This window comes from Carex rostrata, chromosome 3 (assembly GCF_964058835.1).
Source record: "Carex rostrata chromosome 3, lpCarRost1.2, whole genome shotgun sequence".
In the NCBI taxonomy this organism is placed as follows: domain Eukaryota; kingdom Viridiplantae; phylum Streptophyta; class Magnoliopsida; order Poales; family Cyperaceae; genus Carex; species Carex rostrata.
Genome location: NC_135920.1, coordinates 3,892,025 through 3,918,023, shown reverse-complemented (window position 1 = coordinate 3,918,023; position 25,999 = coordinate 3,892,025). Strand labels below are relative to the sequence as shown.

The following is a 25,999-nucleotide window of genomic DNA, read 5'->3' as shown; positions in this document are numbered from 1 at the left end:
ACACGGTGTTTCTCTCCGTTGCATTGAGGGCTGTCAGGTAAAATTTATTTTAGGTTTCCGCTAAATTTCATTAGTTTGAACTTTTCTCTTGTAACTACTGTCCGATTTTCGACAGTCATTTTTATTTTTACCCTTTTTCTAATATATTTTGATAAAAATACCAACTTTTGAAAAAGTTTTCAAAATACCCAAGTCACAAGAGGAAAACCCGGTTGCGGTTTTATTTTTTCCCTTTCAATAAGATACTGATTTTCTAATTTTGTTATATTTGTTCAACTTGACGTCTTAGTTAATTAGTCTAAATTAAAATTTATTTATAGTTAGATTTATACTTACCTATATGATATTAACATTTTGTTTATCAATTAGCAGAGGAAAAAAAACGGGAGCCGTCTAGAGGCCGTTCCTTTCGTTAGTAATTGGTTTATGGTTATATAATCTTGAGATAAAATAATTCACAGCAGGAAATATTATGTTAAGAGAAAAACCCTCTCTCTCGCTCGTTCCAGTGACTCCATGAGTGTGGAAAGCCCTCAACCCGGTCTCGCTGTTCCGCTCTCTATTTTTTTCTCTCCGCTTACTACCCTGCTCTTCCAGTTTTCCCGCTTTAATCCGGGCACAGTGTTTCTCCCCGTCGCATTCAGGATCATCAGGTAAGATTAATTTTATGTTTCGGCTAAATTTCAAAGTTTCAACTTTTCTCCTGTAACTACTGTCCGATTTTCGCCTGACATTTTTATTTTTACCCTTTCTCTAATATATTTTAACAAAAATAATCAAACCTTTGAAAAAGTTTTAAAATACCCACTGTAGGGCGCAGAAAGTTGCACGGCGTCAGGTTAGCTAACGGTCCGGGTTTTATGTGTGGGTGAGTGAAAATGCTCCCAACTGGGTTCAGTGCTCTGGTTCTTTGAAGTGGACATGAGCAGGACACCGAACTCAGGGGAAGGCATCCACTGGGTATTTCTTTCTGCATTCCTTCTGGTTCACCCCTTGTGACAATCTACGTTCATGATCAGTTGTCGGTGGTTTTATTATTTTCGATTGTGAGGACATTTTACTCCCGACGGGCGCAAGCCCCGCCGTTAATTACATCAGAAAGACCTTTCGAGTCTATCTGAAGACCTCATGCATTCCGGGATTTGTGCCTATTTGGGTTGAACTAAATAATAGGGCTAAAAGGGGCTCATGTATAATTTACTTTGGTCGTGCGGTTGGTTCTCATTTGACTTTGGATTTCTTTTTGGTCAGTTACCATGATGTGTGCATGAAAATATGGATCTCATATTTAAAATATGAAAACATACATAAGAAATATCATCTAGGTGTTTTTAATTTGAAAGGAGCATTTAAATATCATTTTTATATCTTTATTTATAAAAATATGTCAAGAGAGGGGCATTTTGGTCATTTCAGTTTATGGCTGGGACCTGGATATGGTCAATTATTATTTAGAATTATAGAGAATTTGATTGGAGTTCATTTGGAACTGATTCGAGTCAATTTGGACTTAATATGAGAAAGTTATGGTCAGAAAGGACTTGTTTGTAAAGATTTTATATTTCCAGGGACTTGTTTGTAATTTCTGGAGGACTTGAGGCTGTGATTTGGGCCTTTGTGTAAATTTGCACTGCATATTTTAAATAAACAGAGGGGTTTATGTGTAAAAAAGGATCTTCTGGTCACATGTGGACTTTAAGATTGATGCAGAGCTTTGAGATTTGGACTTTGAGCCTTTGAGATGTGCACAAGTCATTGGATTGAAATCATTGGGCTTCAGAATTGGTGCAGAGATGATTTAGTTAAATGGGCTTTGAGATTTGGGCTTTTGGGCCTTGGACATGCGTATTGGGTTTATGGGCCTTGGATATTAATTTAAGTAACATCGGGCTTGTGTCAAAACTCGTGCAGAACGGCCCAAACGGTTATTATGACATGTGGGGTCCAATTGTCGGGATCCGTTAGACATAGATTTGAATTTGGTTCATTGATCAAACAGACTGCTTTGAGATCTGTGCTTCCTTCTTTGAGAATCGTGCTAAAGGGTTTCCAGTCTAGGGTTCATCCGCGATGAACTGAGTCCGGCGGATCTAAGCCACGGCGGCGCCAGCCAAGGGTATGGTTGTGATCGTGAGGTTTCCAAGAGTTCATTAGTGCCATTGTCGGTCACCGGCGACCATCGGAGGCTTTGGTTCACAGATGAGAATATCGGTACCGGTACCAATGAGGGTTTACTCCGGGTCCCTTTGATTTGGTTATGATTTCCTTCGATAACTTAATCATTTGTGATTGCAAGACTGCATAAAAGCGTTAAAAAAATGTCAATTTCACATTTGGTTGAGTTTCAACCATGGAACATGCCTTTTGCTTTGATTTCAGTACCGATTGGGTACTATTAACTGGTACAGAGTCACTAAAACTGATTCAAGGGTTCAAAGGCCTTTATTTGATCATTTTAAAGAGGCTTATGCATGTGAGAGGGTTTAATTTAGGTTGAATCAAGTTCTGACTGTACATGGCATGAAGAGTTCATAATTTCAGAACATTTTTAACCTATTCCCTTGTGAATTTGGTACACGAGAGATAGATTTCCTTTCACAGGATCATAGAAGGGGATGTCAAGGGTATCTGTACCAATCTTTATCATTTTAGGCAATTTATTTACATTTATAAACATTTAATCATTGTCAGGGGTATTGTTGTTCATGGTATGCATAATTCTTTGTATTTAATTTTGATTTAACTTTGAATTTCAATTCAGAGATGAATATGAGTCCAAATGGTACAAATTTGGTGTCTATCCTCATTGGTTTGAAGTCTAGTTTATGAATATATCATTTATTTGACATTTCAACCCTTTTAGGGGTTTCAAACTGGCAATGCAACAGTCAGAGGTCAAATGCCCATTTTCTGACAGCAGCGTTTTCTGGATAGCTGAATTTGGGAGATTAATTCCCGTCAGTTGGCTACACCAAATTTCATGTTCTTTACATGGAAATCTTCCTTGAGTCATGACCTGTATGCATGTAAAACAGTTTCATTAAAATCGATCCAAAGATATATGAAACATGTGTTTTTGTACAGGGAAGCTTTGCTGGTAAATAGCTGCTGTCATCATGCTGATGGCCAACTTCAAAAATTCATTTCAGGAGTTCTGCTAATCCAAATTTCATGTTCTTTATATGAAAATTCTCAGGACAGAGTGCTCTACATTCTGGTAAAACTTCATGAATTTTGGAGCTACCTAGCTGTACCAGACAGGGGGTTAAATACAGGGACAGGCATGAACTATACTGGTATTTGCTGTTTTTTATCATTTCAAAGGCTGGACTTCCAAAATTCATAACTAATTGAAATAAAACCCAAATAATATGAATTTGATGTCCATCTTGATTGTCTTGGGATCATCTATCCATCCGTGCAATTTATTTCATATTTTTGGTCCTTTTAAGGGTTCCAAATGGGGAATGCGGCCAGAACAGGTCATATGCATATTTTCAGACATTTTGATCTGATTTCTCATGAATTTAGTACATGAGAGATGATTTTTATTTCACAGATTCAAAAATATATGTACAAGGGACTTATGTGTCAAGTTTCAGAATTTCCTGAGCATTATTTCTCAGTTTAGAGGCTTGTATAGCATGAGGGGCATAGCTGGTAAATCTGACAGAAAATTCAGCATTTTTATATTTTTAAAAGATGAATTTTGACAGGCCATAACTTTGTATAGAAATGTCCAAATGAGGCAAACTTTAGGTGAATTTCATGTGTTTTTAAATTCTCTATCCAATGGTGAAGACCATTTTGTAATTTGGTCCTTGTACTTGTCAGAACTATCAGTTTTATCAGAACAGTGCATATCACTGTTTTTTTTTTTTTTTTATGCATTGCATTGCACCAGTTGGATTATTTACATGATTTGTTGCTGAGCCTGTGCTTGGTATGGTACCAGAGACTGGTACAAGAGGTTTTAATCATGTCAAGAGGCCTAGTTTAAGTCCATGACATGTTTTAGAGGTTCAATACCATTATATTAACATCAAAAAGGATAAATCAAAGTCAAAGCTCCAAATGAATGGAAATCACTATGAATACAGACTGTCAGAGTCTTCATTTTTGCAGAACGGTCCCTGTCTTTTAGAAAATTACATTTGCATGTGCTTTTCACCAAGATCTGGACATGATCATTAGGAGATCATAGCTTTTGAGAGTATGAATGACCTGGTTCAGTATGCACTGATGTCTATTCGCATCTTTTGAGCTCCATCCTTCAATAGACATGTATTGAATCAACTTTTAACCCCTTGACTTTGCATAATTTGGTGTATATGGCTTGCATGGAGCTTTGCCTTGGGGTTTAAGCTTTTCAATACTCATCTTAGGTCCATTTGAAAAGAAAATAGCAAGGAAGCCAGCTGGATTGACCTTGCTACTTCTATCATGCATAGATCACTTGATCCTTCTTAAATAACTTCTTATAAATCAAGTATAAAGAGAAGCCAGCTGGCTTAACTCCTTATACTCTCCTTATTTCCATTATTCAAACAGATCAAGGATCAGAGAAAAAAAAATGAAAAGAAAGAAAGAAAGAAAGAAAAGACAGAAAAGAAAAGAAAAGAGAAAAGAAAGAAAAAGGAAAGATTTAGTCATCAAGCTCCATGCCATAGCATGGAGCTCTCTTCTTCATGCTTCAAAACAGCAAGTTTAAGGGAGCAGATCAAGAAGAATAAAAGATCAAAGCAATGTAAATAAAATAGAGAGAAAATGTAAGAAAAATAGAAAACTTTCAAATAAACTTTATTCACCAAGGGAGTTAATACATCATGTAGCTATCAAAGCTCTTTCTATACTATTGATTTGCAGAAATGGGAGAAAAGCACAAGGCTTGAGTATGAACTATGAAAAAGAAGAGAGAAAGAGCTCTCAATCTGTGTATATGTGTGTGTTACAATGTGTATCTCTATCTTGCTTTCTATATCTCTCTTGTGTGTTCAATTCGGTTCCTTTCTTTGCTGCTAGGCATGGGTATATATATAGCCTTCAAGGCTAGGGTTTTGGAGAGCCTATGTTGGCATGATCTCCACCCTTCATTTCTTCATCATTTTATCAAGGGTTCAGATTATAGCCCGTCATTTGCAGGGGTTTGAACCAATTATAATGTGCCATCTCATCAATCCATAAACAATCTCATTTATAGCCATTGATTTCATCCATTCAAAGGCTTGGATTTCATGTATGAAGCTGTGAAGAGAATCATGCTTTCCTCACTACCCTAGGGTGGAGATTCATGTGTTGGCATCATCTGGAGCATTCATTTCCATTTGATCGGATGGCTGTGGCTTGAGGCGCAGAGGAGGCAGTATCAGGCGCCAGCTACTGTCCTTTTATTTTGTTTGATTCCTTCACCATGCCGTTGAGCATTTGGAGATGAAGATGCTTTAAAATCCCATGGGCTTGGTGCTATGAACCATGAAGGGAGCTTTAGCATGGTGTTTGATGGACCAAGTGCTTGTGCTATGGCTGAAATTGAATCTGCTTCAATGCGCAAGGCACCATCATTTCTCCAAGCCGCTGATTGGTTGATATCAGGTAGGTCCCACATGTCATGGTAAATGAGAAATAATTGTTGCGTATTTCCCATTTGAAGCTGTTAACTAATATTCAATGGAATTCGGCCCATATGGCATTTAGGCCCAAAATCAATTAATTTTGTTTCTGACTTTAATCAAAGCCGTGAGTATCTTTTCTCAATTTTTTAATGGTCAAATAGATGTATCCATCTCAATTATAATGGACACCTCCATTTCTGATTTTGTTTAATTTTCAAAATTCGATAACTCTCCAACCATTTTGAGTTATGAATCATATGATATATCAAAATTCATGGTTTCTCACGAGGAATCACAATATGAACCTCCATACATTGCTCTTGATCCATTTTAAAGAGCCTTTACATGTCCTTGGTATTCTCCAAGCATTAAAATATTGCTATTTTTATTTTAGCAACATTTTAGGGTACAACACCCACGTCACAGGAGGAAATCCCGGGAGTAGTTTTATTTTTATCCTTCCTATAAGATGTTGATTTGCTAATTTGGTTATATTTATTCGGCTTGACGTCTCATTTAATTAGTCTAAATTAAAATTTATTTATAGTTGGATTTATGCTTAGCTATATTATGTTAACATTTTGTTTATCAATTAGCGGAGGAAAAAAAAAATAGAGCCGTCTAGAGGACTTTCTTTTCGTTAGTCATTGGTTTATGTATATAATTTTTAGATAAAATAATTCATAGTAGGAAATATTATGTTAAGAGAAAAACCCTCCCTCTCGCATGTTCCAGTGACTCCACGAGTCTAGAAAGCCCTCAACCCGGTCTCGCCGTCTCGTTGTTTTGCTATCTCTTTCTTTCTCTCCACTTCATACCTCGCTGTTCCAGTTTTCTTACTTCAATCTGGGCACAGTGTTTCTCTACGTCGCATTCAGGACCGTCAGGTAAAATTTATTTTAGGTTTCGGCTAAATTTCAAAAGTTTCAACTTTTCTATTGTAACTATTGTCCGATTTTCGACCGACATTTTTATTTTTACCCTTTCTCTAATATATTTTAATAAAAATAATCAAACTTTTGAAAAAGTTTTAAAAATACCCATGTCGCAGGAGGAAAACTCGGGTGCTGTTTTATTTTAACATTCCTATGAGATACTGATTTGGTAATTTGGTTATATTTATTCGTCTTGACATCTCAGTTAATTAGTGCAAATTAAAATTTATTTATAGTTGGATTTATACTTAGCTATATTATGTTAATAATTTGTTTATCAATTAGTAGAGGGAAAACAAACTGGGGTCGTCTAGAGCCCTTTCCTTTCATTCGTTATTGGTTTATGGTATATAATTGTGAGATAAAAAAAATTCATAGTTAGAAATATTATGTTAAGAGAAAAACCCTCCCTTTCGCTCGTTCGAGTGACTCCCTGAGTCTAGAAAGCCCTCCACCCGGTCTCGCCGTCTCGCCATTCCCCTCTGCCGAAGGGGCATAGAGGTATCCTAGCCGGGCTATTACAGTAGAGCAGGGGAATCTTGTAGTGTTCTAGTGACCATGCTAGTAACATGCATATTTGAGAGTTTAGGTAGGCAATATCTCACGCCTTATCATAATCTGGAATATGTCCAAATTGCTATTTGTTATGTTTGCTTCTAGGTTGGGGGTGACTGGTGACTGTTCATGGGTAGGCATTGACCTTTTTCATTCATGTACGGATGACCCGGGCTATTCGTAGCTCGAGTTCCTTTGCATTTTGTGGCCTATCTCTGGTCTTCATAGCATTATCGCATCATGTCATAACACATCATTCATCTATCTGGTTTGTGCAGGGGTCCCTTTTGGGCGGCATGATCCCCCTTCTGAGAAGATTCCTCGTAAGAGGCGTAAGCGCAGTGCTGTTGCTAAGGTTCCCGTATCGGGAACATCGATCCCATCAGGTATGTTTTAGTTTCATCTTAGTTTTATCCCCTCTTTTATACAACACTAACCTTTAGTTTGACAGGTACCAAGGTTAAGGTGAAGGGGGAGGATGATGTTGGATCCTCTCGGAGGAAAATATCATCTGAGGCATGCCTGACGGGACTGGGTATGAAGTCTCTTCAGACTTAGTTGCATACTGAGTCTGGCATCACATACTTGGCATAGACCCGCCTATGGGCATCTAGGAGTCTCGCGAAGATGGTGGAACGTCTTCCGGCCCTGAGCTTATGGAATTCGTCTTCAGATTTCACTGGGAACACGCTTATGAGCCATACAGTTCCAATGTCATCCAGCATCGCATTCTCGGTATTGACCAGCTCATGATGCATTAATGGTCTTACAGATGAAGCGGAGATCGAACACCCCACTTGGGAGAGGAGAGCTCGCCTTCAGACTCAGTTACATGCTGAATCTGGCATCACGCACTTGGCACAGATCCGCCTATGGGCATCAAGGGATCTTGCAAAGAATGTGGAACGTCTTCCGGCCCTGAGCTTGTGGAATTCGTCTTCAGATTTCATTGGGAACACGCTTATGAGCCATACAGTTCCAATGTCATCCGGCATCGCATTCTCGGTACCGACCAGCTCATGACGCATTAATGGTCTTACAGATGAAGCGGAGATCGAACACCCCATTTGGGAGAGGAGAGTTCGCCTTCAGACTCAGTTACATGCTGAGTCTGGCATCACGCACTTGGCATGGATCCACCTATGGGCATCAAGGGATCTTACGAAGAATGTGGAACGTTTTCCGGCCCTGAGCTTGTGGAATTCGTCTTCAGATTTCATTGGGAACACGCTTATGAGCCATACAGTTCCAATGTCATCCGGCATCGCATTCTCGGTACTAGGGCTGGCAACGAGCCGGCTCGGTCCGAGCTAGACCAAGCTCATGGCTCGCTCGTTTTAGCAACGAGCGAGTCATGAGCAAGCCAACATTTGGATCCGAGCTGAAAATGTGGCTCATGGCTCGCTTGTTTTGATATCGAGCGAGCCGAGCCAGCTCGTGAAAACTCATGGGCCAAAAGCCCAAATGTTTTAGATAATATATTATAAAGTCAACTATCATAAATTAAGTTTGTAACTAAATTCATGCATATTAAATTACTAAATCTTCAAATTCATACAAACACAGTTTACAAAATAAATTCATGCATACTAAATTCACACAAATTTGTACCAATGCACAAATTCATACTTGGACCGAGCTGGCTCGCCAACTCGCGAGCGAGCTAGGCCCCAGCTCAAACTTGTTAATTTTGAGTCGAGCTAGTGATGAGCTGGCTCGTTAATAGCTCGGTCCACTAACGAACGAGTTGTTAGCGAGCGAGCCAGATGCGAGTCACGATCGATCCACGAGCTACGAGCTTTTTTGCCACCCCTACTCGGTACCGACCAGCTCATGATGCATTAATGGTCTTACAGATGAAGCGGAGATCGAACACCCCACTTGGGAGAGGAGAGCTCGCCTTCAGACTCAGTTACATGCTGAATCTGGCATCACGCACTTGGCACAGATCCGCCTATAGGCATCAAGGGATCTTGCAAAGAATGTGGAACGTCTTCCGGCCCTGAGCTTGTGGAATTCGTCTTTAGATTTCATTGGGAACACGCTTATGAGCCATACAGTTCCAATGTCATCTGGCATCGCATTCTCGGTACCGACCAGCTCATGACGCATTAATGGTCTTACCGATGAAGCGGAATACGGTCTAGGTTTTCGAGGGAACACCTCGAGCATTTTCCACGAGGGAGCACCTCGAAGATTGTCTGAATTCTCATGAGGGATCACCTCAGAGATTGTATAAGTCTGCGGGGGAGCACCCCGGAGGTTATCTGCGTTCACGAAGGATCACCTCGGAGATTGTGTAAGTCTGCGGGGGAGCACCCCAAATATGGTTTAAGTCCGTGAGGGAGCACCTCAGGCATTTCTTCGAGGGATCACCTCGGGCATGGGTTTGATTCAAAAGACACTGCTGGGTATGGCAGCATTGACATAATCTCAGCGGAGCTGGTTTCATTAGCCACTTGATGGCATAGGTTTTGGTAATGCTATTTATCATGGGTTCTCATGGGAGCAAAGCTTCTTGAGCATCTGGTATAGTCACAGCCTCAGTGGGACTGTTTCATAAGCCTCTCGTGGCATCGGGTTTTATAGTATGAGCCTTTTACGGGCATTGTAGCATGGATATGGCCTCAGTGGGATTGATTTTCATGGATCCCTACAGGGCAAGAGCTTCTCAAGCATCCGTCATAGTCGCAGCCTCGGTGGGACTTTTCTATGAGCCTCTTATGGGCATTATAGTATGGACACAGTCTCAATGTGACTGGTTCATAAGCCTCTTGTGGGCATTGGGTTCATTATAAGCCTCATGTGGCATCTCAGAGTATGCAGCCCAGGTGGGACTGGTTTCATGAGCCTCTTGTGGGTATTGTAGTATGGACATAGCCACGGTGGGACTGGTTTCATGAGCCTCCTGGTGGCATAGAGTTCACTAGGGGCAGCCCTGGTGGGACTTTGTGTATTGGTAGGCATGATAGCGTAAAGTCAGGTCATCGACAAGTAAGCATTGAGGGATCACTTCAAATATTCTCCCTATATAATTGGTTTTCAGCATGTAGCCCTGGTGGAACTCTGGGTATTGACCTAAGCAGCCTTTTATCACAAGCCTCATGCGGCATCTCCTCGTATGTGGCACGGGTGGGACTTTTAAAGGAATTTAATCTTGGTTTATGTCTGAGCATGATTCAAGGTTTAACAATTTAAGGTCTATGGTCATGTGTGAGGAATATGGGTTCCTTTTTGGGTTATAGACTGGTGGGCTGTGATAATTGTTTTAGAGCCCTCCTAGCATCAGGCACAACATCAAAGCCTCATTTTGTCCAGCACAAATATGTAAAGCTTGCTCGTCTTTTAAATGACTGGCTAGATGAGCATACCAGTGACAATTGTTTAAGGGCACAAGCTTGACAAAGCCCATTTTGTGCGTGAGGCTTGTAGTGGGCCTCACATTTATCCACTCTTTGCCCTGTGGTGGGACTTTGAATGTATGTGTGTATGTATATATGTGGGGTGGAATCTTACTTCACTCCTCTTGTGCCCTCTTAAGCGACCTATGTGGTGCTAATCATTGGGCATAGATAATTGTTTTAGTGCACACATGGCCCAGGGACAATATCAAAGCCTTATTTTGTTCAGCACAAAAATATAAAGCTTGCTCGTCATTTTAAAGACTGGTTGGACGAGCGTACCAGTGACAATTGTTTGAGGGCACAATCTTGACAAAGCCCGTTTGTTAGTTGTTTAAAGGGCACAACTCAACAAAGCCCATTTTGTGCGTGAGGCTTTAATTATGGACCTCGCATCTCTCCACTCTTATATTGACGGTGGGACTTTTGTATTATAGACATGATTTGTGGGTGGAATCTTACATCACTCCTCTCATGCCTTCTTGGACAACCTATGCTGTGTCAATCATCAGGCGGTGGCTCAGCAGAAAATGCGTTGCCAGATTGATTTGTTTTGAAAACATGTTTTAAAGGGGTTTGGTGCCTTCAGATTTAAAATAGTCTTAACGACCGCTTTCTCTATCTTTTAATTTTATTTGAGACATCATCACTAGGCACCCCCATTGTTTAAAGGACAATGGAGAAACCTTGCCTCTATATTCTTCAAAACCGAAAAGGGGCAAACCGGTGGTAGTTGTTTCAAGTGGGCACAACACCAAAGCCCAACTTTGTTAAAAGCACAAAGTTTAAAACTTGTCTGTCTATTTTACATACTGAACGGGCAGACACGCCAGTGTGGGTTGTTTAAAGGCACAACACAACAAAGCCGTGGTGAGGGTTGTTTAAGGGCACAACCAACAAGGCCCAACTTTGTTAAAAGCACAAAGTTTAAAACTTGTCTGTCTATTTTATATACTGAACGGGCAGACACGCCAGTGTGGGTTGTTTAAGGGCACAACCAACAAAGCCCATGGTGTGGGTTGTTTAAGGGCACAACCAACAAAGCCCATTTTGTGGCGAGAGGCCTTTATGGAATTTATGGCTAGTTGGGGGACCTTACATTTCGCTCACGACAAATTTCGCTTGTCGGCGGGTCGGCCCATTATTATCATTGTAAAGGTTTTCGCATAAGCGCATCATTTATTGTGGGCATGTATTTGACTTTGTCAGTCGGGAAAGTGCGCGACTCAGAGATGTCGATTTTCATTTGGGAAGGGAGATATATATCATCCCCTCGGGCGCCATGATGCCCGCTATGGTGTCCATGTACAACTGCGATCTTCCATTTGATGGGCGTGATGAGCAGTTTCTCGTATAATTGCTCACGAGTCACTGAAGTACTCCTGGTGATGAGTGTCATGGGTATCACCCTTTTGGTATGGTTTTAAATAGCGACCACTCACTGGCTTCGTGGGTGTGTCATTCTCATAATTTGTCAATCTGTATTGGTGGTCTTCTAAAACTTGATCCACGACATATGGGCCCCATGAATTGGCGATCATAAGCCTGGTGATTTCTTTCACCACCCACACGAGTTGTCCCTTTTCATATTCAGGGAGTTGGTTGGCTTCATGGGCTGAACAATAGTTATTTCCTATGTTCATCTTGGCCTTTTGTCGGATGCGGGCCTCATTCCATCTTTCTTTTGAGGCACTTTCATGATCTTTAAAAACCCAATTAGGTTTCACCATTTCATTCTTGGCTTGCTTGATCATTTCAATTTGGGTTTGTGTTTGTTCTATTATGCATTTTTGGCATTCGTAGTGGTCAAACCTTGTATCATTGGCTTTGACTTCTTCTCCGCCAGGAGTAGCACAGGGTGGGTGATATGCACCACCGCATTCAGTGCATTCAAACATGTCCCATGAATTCCCTTGTTCTTCGCATGTACAACAAGAGACAATGTTTCTAAACTCTTCTTCATATTGAGTTGAGCTACTTTCTCCTTGGTTCATTTTGGTTTGTCTCTTTGAGCCTTCATAGGCATAGAGTGCTTCGCAGCCAGGGCATACATAGGAGTCGTATCTGTCATCCATGATGGCTGCTTCTTTTTTATCTGAAGTTATGCATGGCGGGTGAAATACCCGATTACATCTATGGCATTCAAACATTACCCAATAATCACCTTCTTCTTTGCATTCAGCACATAGAGCTTTTTTAGAGGGTAAGTTTCCTTCAGAATCGCATTCCAACTCAAACTCCTCGTCATACGAGTCGGATTCAACTTCAACCATGTAACAGTTTTGACATTCAATCTCATCTCCTTTATTGGAGCTTCTTGAGTCTGTACCATAGTCAGTTATGGGGCATTGTGCATCTGCAGCTCCATCGGACCCTTTTGAAGAGTCACTCGTTGATGGTTCGGATTTGGCAATCCGTCTTTTAATTCTATATCTTCCTTTCATCTTCTTTTGTGCTTTATCTCTAGCACATTTGCATGACGGGCAAAGCCAGCCGTGAAATTTCTTATCACACCCGGGAGCCACATTCCTCCCGAGTACACAGTGTGTGCATGAGCGTTCAAGGCATTGGTCACACTTGATCATGGCATGGGCATCCTTTTCGATATTGCATTTCGTGCATTTGGTTCTATCAATGGGTTTAAACCCGCTGCTATCATTTGACAGGGTGTCTTTAGAGTTGATCGACTTTGGAGACACCATATAGCATTATCCTTCATTTTCCCCAGCAGAACTTTCGGAGGTATTCCCCCATATGACGGGAGATTTAGTGGATTTATGTCCTCGAGGTGCTTGATATGCCTGGAGGTATTTCCCTTTAATGGGAGGCGTGACAACCACCTCAACATGTGAGACGGCATTCACCTATTCATGACTTGCAGGAGTTTGCATGGCACTTGGTGCTAGATGCATGCGACCTTCTTTGATCTTTCGTTCGACCAGGTCTTTGAAGACCCAGCAGTCTTCTATGGTATGGCCCACTACTCTATGGTAAGGGCAGTATTTGGGGTGATTCACCATGCTTGCTTCTTCTGGACGTTTGTATGCTGGCAGTTCAAGACCATCTTCTAGAGCTTGCTTGAATATTTTGAAAGTTTTCTCCCTTTTAAAAGAGTACTTCTTATTCCTCTGTTCATCGAGAGTCGCTGAGAAGTGGTTGCTTTGATTACCGCGAGCATTAGGAGGAGCTGGTCGGTTATCAACCCTTTTATCTTCTTCATCAGAAGGTTTCATATTGTCATTTATGACGGCATATACGGTCTTGACATCATTCCTCCTTGGGAAGTCATTTCTCTGCCGTGATGATGACACAGCAGGCTCATCTAGTTTTGCGTGTCCGATACGGGACACAGTATCAATAAGCTCTTGGTAAGTGCTTATGTTGGCTATGCTTAACCATTCTCTCATCTTACCGGAGAGGTTTCGGATTATAAGCTCCACAGCCTCTTTTTCAAGCATTGAGTGACTTGCTCTTACGCTCATATTACGCCATCTGGTGATGTATGACATGGCCGACTCACCGGGCTTAGGTTTCATCCAGGCTAGGTCTGCCAACCTGACTTGGTTGGTTGTGGTGGCAAACTGATCTATGAAAAGGGACACCATGTGGTCCCATGAGCGTACGCTACCAGGTTCGGACGGGCCTTTCCCACGAAGGATAATTGCCATTTTCCTTTCCCTTTCGCGGGATTGATGTAGTTCAGCTCTCATGCTTTGGAGCTCAGCTTGCATTTGGTTAAACATGGTCATTTGCTCTAATGCTTGAGCTGCCATGGTGTCTCGTTGACTTCCATGCGGTGAAGTTACCACAACGTTATTGAAACCTTGGACAGAGCCATCAAAGCGTCCTTCGGTCGACAGAATAATAGGATCCCCGCCTCTACTTTGGACAGGAGGGTCATTTGAATCTCCCCTCTCAGTGCTTGGCCCGTCACCGACTGCATATGTGACAGGGTTAGGGTTTTGATCAAGGGATTATTCTTCCCCTACAGGATCTTCTTGTATGGTTATCATGTAGACGGATGTTTCATAGTCTGGTTCTGAGGGTGTTGTTATAACCCTGCGCTTCTTATGGATGGCGCTTGGTGCGACAACTGTCAGACTTCTTTGAGTTGGGCATGGATCAATCCGTGCCCCCAGCCGATCATGTACGCTGGTTGATTTCATTTTATGAGGGGTTTGATATGATCCCTCACTATTGGCATATTGAGAGGTGCTGTCCCGCATTTCTCTGAGGAGCCTTGGTTTTAACGAGGCATCAGCGGATGCCCCCAGCTTTGAGGCTGATATGGAAGATGACGAGGCGCCTTCAAATGCCCCCAGCCCTTTGGCTGGGAAGGAAAGCCTCGCAAACACAGATGGTCAGGCACTTTTGGGTGCCCCCAGCTCATGGATTGGAGCATTGGGTTTAGGTCTTCTCAGTATTTGTACTGGGTAAGTCAGCTTAGCCTTGGCATCAGCTGGTGCAAAAGTCCTGGGAGCAGGAGAAGTGTAGTATCGACTTTTGCACTGCTTTAGAGTGCGGAGTTGCCTATGAGCCTTGTGTATGGCTGTTATGGTAGTGTTTTCAACCGTTTTGGGGTTGGGGTTTGAGGTCATTCTCCTTGGTTTATGTATGTAGGAGACGGTTTGAGGGATCTCCCCCGCTGCACGTATGTGTGCAGTGGAAGAGTTCTTTTTCACAATTCTCAGAGGAGAAAAGGAGTTATGGGTAGGGAGAGCCAGTTCAGCTACTAGTTCATTTTTGGTAGGATTGAAGGGATCTCTTCTTGTTGACCGGGGTCAGGGGGATATGGTTGACTCGTTCGACTGCTGTTTTATTTTAAAAATACCCATGTCGCAGGAGGAAAACTCGGGTGTTGTTTTATTTTAACATTCCTATGAGATGCTGATTTGGTAATTTGGTTATATTTATTCGTCTTGACATCTCAGTTAATTAGTGCAAATTAAAATTTATTTATAGTTGGATTTATACTTAGCTATATTATGTTAATAATTTGTTTATCAATTAGCAGAGGGAAAACAAACTGGGGTCGTCTAGAGCCCTTTCCTTTCATTCGTTATTGGTTTATGGTATATAATTGTGAGATAAAAAAAATTCATAGTTAGAAATATTATGTTAAGAGAAAAACCCTCCCTTTTGCTCGTTCGAGTGACTCCATGAGTCTAGAAAGCCCTCCACCCGGTCTCGCCGTCTCGCCATTCCACTCTATATTTCATTCTCTCCGCTTTATACCTCGATCTTCTTGTTTTCTCACTTCACTCCAGACACGGTGTTTCTCTCCGTTGCATTGAGGGCTGTCAGGTAAAATTTATTTTAGGTTTCCGCTAAATTTCATTAGTTTGAACTTTTCTCTTGTAACTACTGTCCGATTTTCGACAGTCATTTTTATTTTTACCCTTTTTCTAATATATTTTGATAAAAATACCAACTTTTGAAAAAGTTTTCAAAATACCCAAGTCACAAGAGGAAAACCCGGTTGCTGTTTTATTTTTACCCTTTCAATAAGATACTGATTTTCTAATTTTGTTATATTTGTTCAACTTGACGTCTTAGTTAATTAGTCTAAATTAAAATTTATTTATAGTTAGATTTATACTTACCTATATGATATTAACATTTTGTTTATCAATTCGCAGAGGAAAAAAAACGGGGGCCATCTAGAGGCCGTTCCTTTCGTTAGTTATTGGTTTATGGTTATATAATCTTGAGATAAAATAATTCAAAGTAGGAAATATTATGTTAAGAGAAAAACCCTCACTCTCGCTCGTTCTAGTGACTCCATTAGTGTGGAAAGCCCTCAACCCGGTCTCCCTGTCTCGTTGTTCCGCTCTCTATTTTTTTCTCTCCGCTTACTACCCTGCTCTTCCAGTTTTCCCGCTTTAATCCGGGCACAGTGTTTCTCCCCGTCGCATTCAGGGTCGTCAGGTAAGATTAATTTTATGTTTCGGCTAAATTTCAAAAGTTCCAACTTTTCTCTTGTAACTACTGTCCGATTTTCGCCTGACATTTTTATTTTTACCCTTTCTCTAATATATTTTAACAAAAATAATCAAACCTTTGAAAAAGTTTTAAAATACCCACGTCACAGGAGGAAATCCCGGGAGTAGTTTTATTTTTATCCTTCCTATAAGATGTTGATTTGCTAATTTTGTTATATTTATTCGGCTTGACGTCTCAGTTAATTAGTCTAAATTAAAATTTATTTATAGTTGGATTTATGCTTAGCTATATTATGTTAACATTTTGTTTATCAATTAGCGGAGGAAAAAAAAATAGAGCCGTCTAGAGGCCTTTCTTTTCGTTAGTCATTGGTTTATGTATATAATTTTGAGATAAAATAATTCATAGTAGGAAATATTATGTTAAGAGAAAAACCCTCCCTCTCGCTCGTTCCAGTGACTCCACGAGTCTAGAAAGCCCTCAACCCGGTCTCGCCGTCTCGTTGTTTTGCTATCTCTTTCTTTCTCTCCACTTCATACCTCGCTGTTCCAGTTTTCTTACTTCAATCTGGGCACAGTGTTTCTCTACGTCGCATTCAGGACCGTCAGGTAAAATTTATTTTAGGTTTCGGCTAAATTTCAAAAGTTTCAACTCTTCTATTGTAACTATTGTCCGATTTTCGACCGAAATTTTATTTTTACCCTTTCTCTAATATATTTTAATAAAAATAATCAAACTTTTGAAAAAGTTTTAAAAATACCCATGTCGCAGGAGGAAAACTCGGGTGCTGTTTTAGTTTAACATTCCTATGAGATGCTGATTTGGTAATTTGGTTATATTTATTCGTCTTGACATCTCAGTTAATTAGTGCAAATTAAAATTTATTTATAGTTGGATTTATACTTAGCTATATTATATTAATAATTTGTTTATCAATTAGCAGAGGGAAAACAAACTGGGGTCGTCTAGAGGCCTTTCCTTTCATTCGTTATTGGTTTATGGTATATAATTATGAGATAAAAAAATTCATAGTTAGGAATATTATGTTAAGAGAAAAACCCTCCCTTTCGCTCGTTCCAGTGACTCCATGAGTCTAGAAAGCCCTCCACCCGGTCTCGCCGTCTCACCATTCCCCTCTATATTTCATTCTCTCCGCTTTATACCTCGATCTTCTTGTTTTCTCACTTCACTCCAGACACGGTGTTTCTCTCCGTTGCATCGAGGGCTGTCAAGTAAAATTTATTTTAGGTTTCCACTAAATTTCATTAGTTTGAACTTTTCTCTTGCAACTACTGTCCGATTTTTGACAGTCATTTTTATTTTTACCCTTTTTCTAATACATTTTGATAAAAATACCAACTTTTGAAAAAGTTTTGAAAATACCCAAGTCACAAGAGGAAAACCCGGTTGCGGTTTTATTTTTACCCTTTCAATAAGATACTGATTTTCTAGTTTTGTTATATTTGTTCAACTTGACGTCTTAGTTAATTAGTGTAAATTAAAATTTATTTATAGTTAGATTTATACTTACCTATATGATATTAACATTTTGTTTATTGATATCTCCATATTTGATCTATTGTTCCGAGCAATTCTTGTACCAAAATCTGCGTTTTAAACCACCAAATCGCGTATTTTACATTGAATATCCATAGAATCTGGTACTGCTGCGATTTCATTCTTATTTTGCAGAAAACAGGCGAAATCAGGGAAGTTACTGAATTCTGAGACTCTGCACGCGACCCTCATCACATCTGACGCGACCCTCATCAGAGTCGATGCGGGTGGCATCAGACTTGATGAGGGTCGCATCGCGAGCTTCCAGAGCAGACAGCAAAGGCCCAATTAAGGCCCAGAATTGAAGCACTCGTTTTGAAATGTCTATAAATAGACCACCCCTGCTACCAGGGAGGGAGTGCCGAATTTGAAGATTCAAAACCTCAAGAATTGGAGTGTTGATCAAGAAAGAAGAGAGAGATTGGAGATCGCTTGGAGAAGAAGAGAAGATTGCAAGATCCTCTCCAATCCACCTTGGATCTTCGAGCTTCATCATGATTTCTTCTCTTCTTCTCTCTTTTATGCTTTCTTTCACCATGCTTGAGTAGATCTTTAGTTCCTAGGGTTAGGATGTAGTCTCTAAACTTTGTCTTTGAGTTGCATATTGTTTTGATCTAAGTTTGAACTTGTGTGATTCTTTGTTTGAGTATTAATTGATTGCTTGATTGATTCTTGATTGTCTACTGTTAGATGTCTATAGCATCTCTTCTAGTAATTTGGCCTTGATGTTTCTTGCAATTGAGATTTAGTATTTGAAGTAGATTTATGATCAATAGTAGCCGAGAGGTGAACTTTCCATTATCGAAAGGTTGTGGATACTTCTAGCAAACCAGACAATCAATTTAGGTTAGATACCAGTAGGTGTGAGCTACATGTTGAAGCCTCACACAAGAAATCAACTTAGATACGAACACATGTCAGCTCAGCTCGAGGGCCAAGCGACCCGCATCAGAGATGATGCGAGTCGCATGATAGGTCCAGAGAAGGCAAAGTTTGGGATGAAACCTGAGACCCTGGGAACGCCTTTTATCATTGTTCAAAACCAAAACCTTTAATTGCTTTCATTTACTGTTAATTGAATTGTCGCTCGAAATTAGGAAATATAAACAAACCAAACCCAACTTTTCACATTTCTAGTACCTAACTCAGATTAGTAAGAATTTAGAGTCGAATTATTCCGTCCCTGAGGATCGATACCTTATTATACTATACGGATAGGATTGTGCACTTGCAATCTTAGACGAGAGTAGATTCAAGGTTTAAACTGGTACAGCTAGCTGTACCTGAAACTTTGTAGCATACTTTTGTAAGCGATCAAGTTTTTGGCGCCGTTGCCGGGGACGGCTATTAATTCTTTTCTAGATCTTTGCTTATCTTAGTTAATCTAGATTTTAATCTGTATCTTTTCTTTTACATACTTCCTTATCACTAAAAAAACTGGCTTTCATTCCCCCTCCTGCAGGTAAATACAAGCTGACTTACCAACTGAGGAGCAGAGGACCGCCTTTTGACGAAACACCTCCAGACGACACAGTTCCTGCTCAGACATCAACTGAAGCGACCAGCATCGAAGTTGACGCGACCCTCATCACATCTGACGCGACCCTCATCAGAGCTGAAGCGGGTGGCATCAGAGCTGAAGCAGGTGGCATCAGAGCTGACGCTGGTAGCATCGCTATTGACGCGACTTGTGTGACAGAGACAATGTCAGAGCATCCAAGCAGGGAAGATAGGGAAGCAGATGCCAGAGAAAGGGAAGTCCTGACCGACCAATCTGACGATGAAATGGATGTCTTCATGCCAAGGACCTTACGAGAGTTCAATGTACCAAGGGCTGGGGATGTCAGAGGTGCGATCAGACTACCAAGGATACCTGGGCAACAACTGAACTTCAACCCAGGAGTTGTAAACATGGTTCAGCAGAACGTCTTCAATGGCATGGATCACGAGGATCCGCATGCTCATCTCCAAACCTTCCTCGAATGTATCACAACCATCAAGACCAATGGGGCAATAGCTGATTACACAAAACTTGCTTTATTTCCTTTTACTCTTAGAGACAAGGCCAAGAAATGGTTAGGGTCGTTACCAAGGGATTCCATTACCAATTGGAGGGAATTGTCTAAATTGTTTCTGACAAGGTTTTTCCCCCACAAAAGAACCGCCAAGGTAAGGAACCAACTGACCAGTTTTAGGCAGAGGTCTGATGAACCCCTCAATGAGGCATGGGAAAGGTTTAGGGAATTGCAATACTCTTGTCCCCATCATGGTATTCCTGATTGGTTGTTGATTCAAACATTCTATGATGGTATAGCTGAGAGCACTCGCGCTTCTATTGATGTAGTTGCAGGTGGGGCGTTAATGTCAAGGGAACCTCTGGAGGCCATGAACCTGATTGACAACATGGCACAGAATCAACAATGGTCTGGCAGAGACAATACTCGACCCGGAGGTGGAGGCAAGTACGAAGTCGATCAAATCACTGCTCTAACTGCCAAGTTGGATACTATGCAAAGGGCAATGGACAAGCTAAGTGTGAAAGCAGTCAAGCAGCAGCCGCAATCATGTGTCATGTGTGGTGACGAAAGGCACGCTTACGAGCAATGTTCATTGGTGCAAGCTGAAGAGGAGCTCGAGCAGGTCAACTCCATCAACAATGAACCTTCTTTCTTTCCAAAACCTCCCTTCAACCGTTCTTACTCCAAGGACCCTATTGAGCAACAAAACTGGAGGTGGAATCAGAATAACCCTGCGCCATTCAACAATGCTCCCAGACCCCCTTTCAATAACCCCTCTGGCACCAACAACTGGAACAACCCTTCTGGAAGCAACAGCAATAACAACATGAACTTCTACCAGAATGCTTCCTTCCCCAATCAGGATAACCAAGCACCTCAATCCGGTCCCTCCAAACCACATGTGGCACCTTATTCGAGTGACTTCATGCACGAGCAAGGGAAAATGAATCAAATCATGTGGGAACAGATGCAATCTATGTCTTCTCAAATGGCTGCTCAAAATAAGTTGCTGGAGCAATTGAGTCACATAGTCATCTCAAGCCAACCTCAACCTGGAAAGTTACCTGCTCAACCAGAACCCAACCCTAGAGGAGAGGTCAAATCGATCACACTGCGAAGTGGGACCCAGTATGAAGGACCAGCCAACCCAACTGATCAGATTCCACCTGACGCGACCCGCGTACCAGAGATGCGACTCGCATCAAGCTCTGAAAAGGTGAGTCCTGGTCGCGTAGGATCAATTGAACCCGCATCACCGATTGAAGAGCCAGTGAATGCAACCCGCATCCCAGACACGCGACCCGCGTCAGGTGAGTCTGAGAGTCAAAAAAAGAAGGAGACTGAGAAGCCACCTCCATACAGACTACATGTACCCTTCCCTCAAAGATTAGCTGAGACCAAATTGAATGCACAATTCGCTAATTTTATCGAGGTTCTTAAAGGATTGCACATCACAATTCCATTCACTGAGGCTTTGACCCAAATGCCCACCTATGCCAAGTTTCTCAAAGACATCCTTTCCAACAAGCGAAGCTTGGAGGAGCACAAAAAGGTGAAACTCACAGAGCAGTGCAGTGCAATCTTTAGTAGCAAGCTCCCGCCCAAACTAGAGGACCCTGGTAAATTCTCAATTCCTTGCAAAATTGGGAAAGCTACCATCAAGCGAGCCCTGTGTGACCTAGGGGCCAGCATGAGTCTCATGCCACGCACCATCTTTGAGCGCATAGGAGTAGGTGAGCTCAGACCCACGCGCATGACTCTACAGCTTGCTGATTCTTCTGTCAGGGTACCACTTGGCATAGTGGAGGATGTGCCAGTTCTAGTCGGTAAGTTCTATGTCCCTGTTGATTTTGTGGTGATGGAGATGGAGGAGGACAAGAAAATCCCTATCATTCTGGGACGACCATTCTTGAAGACAGCTCGAACACTCATTGCCGTGGAGAACGAAACTCTGACTCTGCGGATTGTAGATGAGAAAGTGGAGTTTAATCTCAACCGAGCTATGAAGTGTCCCTCCGGAACAGAAACATGCAGCTGGCTTGATGCGGTCGATCAATTGGCCAAAGAACAATCTCGTAGGCAATACAGACCAAATGGATCCGATACACGAATAATGAGTAATTATTATGATTATTTGGATAATTTGCAGGAGAAGATGTGTGCAGCAGAAGAAAATTTTGACGATCTGGATGAACTAGGACGCGGGCCGGATGAATCCCACGCGGGTCGCGTGCCACAGTCTGAAGGCCTGGAAAACAGAGAACGAGGATCTGATGAAGCTGACGCGAGGTCTTCACACGACCCGAGTGAACCTGACGCAGACCGTGTCAAGGCCCACGCAGAGCCGCCGACTCCTGAAATCAAGTCTCTTCCAGCTAACCTCAGGTATGAGTTCCTAGGCCCAAATAAATCCTGTCATGTGATTTTAAATGCAGGCCTCGACCCAGCTCACATCCTCAGAATCTTGGAGGATTTGAAAGCTCAGCAAATTGTGATTGAGGACTTGATCGAGAAGGTGATAGGCACTCATTCAGCCACATGCAAGCTCAGGACTTTACCAGCAAACCAGCATATGGTCCATACACCTCTGAAGTGGGCGCTCCGCCCAGAACCGCCTGATCCACCTTCCACCAACCAGTGAGGCGCCCCCGCCTCACCCTTCACTCCATGTCTGGTTAGTTTCCATATTTTCTTCTATTTACTTTTTCTTGTGTGAATTCAAGCATTGAGGACAATGCTTCATTCAAGCTTGGGGGGGTGAATAGAAGAAAACTGTATCTGCATTTAGGTCATGTTTATTTTTCCAAAATTTGCATTTTTAGGTGATAAATTTGTGTGATTGCTTGGGTTAAGGACTTGTTTGAACAATTTTGGTTGTGATTTGGATGACTTTGAAAAATTAGAACTAACCTCATAATTGATCAAAGAACTGATTAGGAAGGGATGTTTTGAGAACTTGAAATGATGAAAACTTGAATTGTATCGGAAATCAATTTTTGAAACTGAACTGTGCCTTTTAAATAGGGAAATGGGGATTTTAAATAAAGAAAGACTTGGATATTCATTGGTATGAATGAATACCAATGGATGTGTGTATTCATGGTATATGTGCAAAAGCAACAGAATAAAAAAATAAAAAAGATGGAGAAAATAAGAGTACTGGCAATAAGTCCTATTGGGCGCCTTTGAGCTCGTCTCCCAAATTAAAAAAAAAAAAAAAAGAGATGGAGAAAATAAGAGTACTGGCAATAAGTCCTATTGGGCGCCTTTGAGCTCGTCTCCCAAATTTAGAAAAGAAAAATAACTTTTTTATATATCAACACACGAAGTCCGCGACTTGCTAACCTAAGCTTGTTCCAAGCTTGGGGGAGAAAAAGGAAAATCTCCACAAATGAGAGCTTGATTTTAGTAAAAGAATGATAGATTGATCAATTCGAGTATTCAGCTTTGCAAGTATTAAAACATTCTAGAACTTGAAGTTTGATTAGTCAATTTGTGGGGTGAATCAAAATTGATCAAGGAAAGTCCAAATCATACCATAAAGATTCTCGAGGTTCTTGATTTAAGCAACTCATGTAAATTCTCTCCGTCTCCTTCAGGGCCGTCAGGTAAGATTTCTTTAAAGTTTAGGCTAAATTCCAAAAGTTTAAAATTTTCTCATGTAACTACCGTCCGATTTTCGCCCGACATTTTTATATTTACCCCTTTTCTAATATATTTTAATAAAAATAATCAAACTTTTGAAAAAGTTTTGAAAATACCCAAGTCACAAGAGGAAAACCCGGTTGCGGTTTTATTTTTTCCCTTTCAATAAGATACTGATTTTCTAATTTTGTTATATTTGTTGAACTTGACGTCTTAGTTAATTAGTCTAAATTAAAATTTATTTATAGTTAGATTTATACTTACCTATATTATATTAACATTTCGTTTATCAATTAGCAGAGGAAAAAAAACGGGAGCCGTCTAGATGACGTTCCTTTCGTTAGTTATTGGTTTATGGTTATATAATCTTGAGATAAAATAATTCACAGTAGGAAATATTATGTTAAGAGAAAAACCCTCTCTCTCGCTCGTTCCAGTGACTCCATGAGGGTGGAAAGCCCTCCACCCGGTCTCGCTGTCTCGTTGTTCCGCTCTCTATTTTTTTCTCTCCGCTTACTACCCTGCTCTTCCAGTTTTCCCGCTTTAATTCGGGCACAGTGTTTCTCCCCGTTGCATTCAGGGTCGTCAGGTAAGATTAATTTTATATTTCGGCTAAATTTCAAAAGTTTCAACTTTTCTCTTGTAAATATTGTCTGATTTTCGCCTGACATTTTTATTTTTACCCTTTCTCTAATATATTTTAACAAAAATAATCAAACTTTTGAAAAAGTTTTAAAATACCCACGTCGCAGGAGGTAATCCCGGGAGTAGTTTTATTTTTATCCTTCCTATAAGATGTTGATTTGCTAATTTGGTTATATTTATTCGGCTTGACGTCTCAGTTAATTAGTCTAAATTAAAATTTATTTATAGTTGGATTTATGCTTAGCTATATTATGTTAACATTTTGTTTATCAATTAGCGAAGGAAAAAAAAATAGAGCCGTCTAGAGGCCTTTCTTTTCGTTAGTCATTGGTTTCTGCATATAATTTTGAGATAAAATAATTCATAGTAGAAAATATTATGTTAAGAGAAAAACCCTCCCTCTCGCTCGTTCCAGTGACTCCACGAGTCTAGAAAGCCCTCAACCCGGTCTCGCCGTCTCGTTGTTTTGCTATCTCTTTCTTTCTCTCCACTTCATACCTCGCTGTTCCAGTTTTCTTACTTCAATCTGGGCACGGTGTTTCTTTTCGTCGCATTCAGGACCGTCTGGTAAAATTTATTTTAGGTTTCGGCTAAATTTCAAAAGTTTCAACTTTTCTATTGTAACTATTGTCCGATTTTCGGCCGACATTTTTATTTTTACCCTTTTTCTAATATATTTTAATAAAAATAATCAAACTTTTGAAAAAGTTTTAAAAATACCCATGTCGCAGGAGGAAAACTCGGGTGCTGTTTTATTTTAACATTCCAATGAGATGCTGATTTGGTAATTTGGTTATATTTATTCGTCTTGACATCTCAGTTAATTTGTGCAAATTAAAATTTATTTATAGTTGGATTTATACTTAGCTATATTATGTTAATAATTTGTTTATCAATTAGCAGAGGGAAAACAAACTGGGGTCGTCCAGAGGCCTTTCCTTTCATTCGTTATTGGTTTATGGTATATAATTATGAGATAAAAAAATTCATAGTTAGAAATATTATTTTAAGAGAAAAACCCTCCCCCCTGCTCTTCCAGTTTTCCCGCTTTAATCCGGGCACAGTGTTTCTCCCCGTCGCATTCAGGGTCGTCAGGTAAGATTAATTTTATGTTTCGGCTAAATTTCAAAAGTTTCAACTTTTCTCTTGTAACTACTGTCTGATTTTCGCCTGACATTTTTATTTTTACCCTTTCTCTAATATATTTAACAAAAATAATCAAACTTTTGAAAAAGTTTTAAAATACCCACGTCGCAGGAGGAAATCCCGGGAGTAGTTTTATTTTTATCATTCCTATAAAATGTTGATTTGCTAATTTGGTTATATTTATTCGGCTTGACGTCTCAGTTAATTAGTCTAAATTAAAATTTATTTATAGTTAGATTTATACTTACCTATATTATATTAACATTTTGTTTATCAATTAGCAGAGGAAAAAAAAGGGGAGCCGTCTAGAGGCCGTTCCTTTCGTTAGTTATTGGTTTATCGTTATATAATCTTGAGATAAAATAATTCACAGTAGGAAATATTATGTTAAGAGAAAAACCCTCTCTCTCGCTCGTTCCAGTGACTCCATGAGTGTGGAAAGCCCTCAACCCGGTCTCGCTGTCTCGATGTTTCGCTCTCTATTTTTTTCTCTCCGCTTACTACCCTGCTCTTCCAGTTTTCCCGCTTTAATTCGGGCACAG

The 25,999-nt window shown here is 40.6% G+C and overlaps 1 non-coding gene across 1 annotated transcript; it reads right to left on the bottom strand.

The window, feature by feature from the left end:
• Positions 1–20,169: 20,169 nt before the first annotated feature.
• On the bottom strand, positions 20,170–20,276 carry LOC144552348 (small nucleolar RNA R71). The gene has a single exon (XR_013511083.1). It is a non-coding gene; the product is annotated as a small nucleolar RNA R71 (small nucleolar RNA).
• Positions 20,277–25,999: the final 5,723 nt, after the last annotated feature.